Raw genomic sequence first — 3,166 nt, 5'->3', positions numbered from 1 at the left:
TACAAAGCTAATTGATTTTCCATCTAATGAGTGCAGTGGTAATGAACCTGAAATGGTGGTTGTAGGCTTTATATATATATATATATATAAAAAAATGAGTACAGAATGTTTTTGGGGGGTTTGGGTTAATGCTCTCATGATCATATATTTCACTGAGGAGAGAGCTTTCAGACCTTCTTATCATCCATTCAACGATTTAATGGCATAAACTGTAATCAGAAACATTCTTGAGAGTTGAGTCGGGTTTATAATATAATTGTTCACTGTGACTGCTAAAATTAATATAGGTAAAATCTGTGATTTTGTGATGGCAGATTGAAAATGATACATTTTTAATTAGGAATTCTAATTAGCTTTTTAAAAAATTATACAATGCGAGTAAATGAGTCTGGAATACACGAAAGCCTTTTTACAGATTCATTTATTTTAATCAGGGTTATAAGTCTGTTGATGAAAACAAATTTTCCTCACTTCTCAACTTTAAAGTGTAATTTGCAATTTCAAGGTAGGTCATGTCATATAAATAAATGCATTCATGAGACACTCTCAGTCTTTCTAATGCTGTAACCTAATTTCCACTTGATACATGTGCATTGTTTTAGTCAAGTCTAAAAACGGAACACCTTTATTGATGTAAAACCAGAGCTGGGGCCACAACATGGACAATTTGTTGGATTTATTGATGTTAGCAAGCTGAGTAGTTAAAAACGTGAAGTTTCAGGAAACAACTAATGAACCTTACAGACTCAGACTTAAACTTTAAAATATGAAAATACATGATAAAATATGACTTATTCTTATAGGATGACAGTGTAAACAAAGAGTGAATATGTAGTACCATAACCACATAAATATTTATTGGGTAGGTCATGTCATATAAATAAATGCATTCATGAGACACTCTCAGTCTTTCTAATGCTGTAACCTAATTTCCACTTGATACATGTGCATTGTTTTAGTCAAGTCTAAAAACGGAACACCTTTATTGATGTAAAACCAGAGCTGGGGCCACAACATGGACAATTTGTTGGATTTATTGATGTTAGCAAGCTGAGTAGTTCAAAACGTGAAGTTTCAGGAAACAACTAATGAACCTTACAGACTCAGACTTAAACTTTAAAATATGAAAATACATGATAAAATATGACTTATTCTTATAGGATGACAGTGTAAACAAAGAGTGAATATGTAGTACCATAACCACATAAATATTTATTGTTTATACCATTCAAAAGTTCACTTGGTTTGTTTTTGGAGAAGTTGCCAAGGCTGCATTTATTATTGAAAAATACAATAAAAATAATTATACTGTGAAGTATTATTACAATTTAAAATGTTTTTAAAATGTAATTTATTCCTGTGCTTCAAGGCTGAATTATTAGCATCATTACTGCACTTTTCAGTGTCACATGGTCTTTCAAAAATCACTCTAATATGCTAATTTGCTGCTCAAGAAATATTTCTTATTATTATCAACGTTGAAAACAGTTCAGCTGCTTACATTTTTTGTATTTTTTGATAAACAAAAAGTTCAAAAGAACAGCATATTTAAAACTTCTCTGTTGTTTTATATTCTTTAAAAAAAACTGTACCTTAGATTATTATTTATAATACAACATATAGTTAACATACAGTTGTGCCCCTAAATTGTGGATGTCAATTCCATCATCAACAACAATTTTTGTCTTAATAAAAAATATGTATCAAAAATGTGTGTACTTGTGTATGAACATGAAATTCTTTTAAAGCAAATTATACAAAAAGTGAGAAAATATTTTCAACATTGCCAAGGATGCATAAAATGCTTGCTATACAAATAACTAGCAATTCAATTGAGATGTGTTTGTTTCAAGAAATTCTACAAAAATTGACAATTCCACAGGAAAAAAAAAAAAAAAAAAAAAAAAAAAAATATATATATATAAAGTAGCACTTGAAAGTATACATGATTCTATTGTAAATCTATTGTTTATACTAAAATATCAGTGGGCTCAGAAAACTGGGGTTGTAATTCTTTTGTCATGTGGTTTGTATTGAATTGGAAGCGGCAATATGTTCAGCTCTAATCCACTGGCTCTGCTGCACATGCATGTAAAGAATGCATTACTCCTGTCTCAGCGCTGTGGCACTCCATCAGTGGGACTGTGATTTATGACACCCAGCCTTTCCAGTTGGCTTTAATCCCATCATTTACTTGCAGGTTTGTGTTCAGCCTCAGGTTTTCATCTTATCCGACACACATTCAGACCGATCCACGCGAACTGGGACCAACCGCCTCTCTAAAACATCCTCCGGTTTGACATGAAGTCCGCGGAGACTGGGCCTGAATATTATCAGCATCCTTCTCTGTGCATTCAATGTCTTTAATGATATGAATATGAGAGGAAAAACATTCCTCCCTTAGAGAGAGGCCATGGAGTTTCTATTTAGAGACGTGTTTAATTAGATGTTGACTCTGAGTGTAATGCTCAGAGGCTAGATCAGTACACAGGGTATTTATTCTAAATGTACAGAAGATGAACATTACATCATTATGCTTCTGGGGTTCAGACAAGTGCGGGAAGCTCCAAATAAATAATTTTGACTGTTTGCAGAGAGCTGGTGTTGGTTTCGTCTCTGGGCGCTCTTCTGGTGCAATTACGAGACCAACTGTTGACTAGGGGCATATATATAAACACATTTATTCCACTAGTGAAGAAATAAATGAATGGTGTTAAAAATGTTTGTTTGGGCTAGGCCAGCTCTGTGAATACCCAAATTTAGACTTCTGAAATGAAGGCAATCTCCCCCTCATGTCGCTCCAAACTGGTACTTCTGTGGAACAGATTCCAGTTTTTTCTTATTTGATGAAAGCTATTTTGGATCCCATTGACTTTCATAGTATGGACAAAAAAAAAAAAAAAACACTGATACATTTTTCACCAGAAGAAAGCCAGCCGCTCTCAGAAAAAAAGGTACATTACTGGGGCAGTACCTTTTTAAAAGGTACTAAATTGCACCATTCAGGTACTAACGTGTACCATTTAGGTATAAAATGTACCATTTAGGTAATAATATGTATCTTTAAGGTATATGCAGTCTTTAGGGATAAATACAGTACAAAGGTGTGCTTTTTGAAAAGGTACCACCCCAGTGACAGCTTTTGTACCTTTTGTTCTGAGAGTGT

The sequence above is a fragment of the Sinocyclocheilus grahami genome, unplaced genomic scaffold, assembly GCF_001515645.1.
Source record: "Sinocyclocheilus grahami isolate Dianchi unplaced genomic scaffold, SAMN03320097.WGS_v1.1 scaffold197.1, whole genome shotgun sequence".
Taxonomy (NCBI): Eukaryota; Metazoa; Chordata; class Actinopteri; order Cypriniformes; family Cyprinidae; genus Sinocyclocheilus; species Sinocyclocheilus grahami.
The sequence above is the reverse complement of the archived record's forward strand: the minus strand, read 5'-3'. Positions refer to the sequence as shown.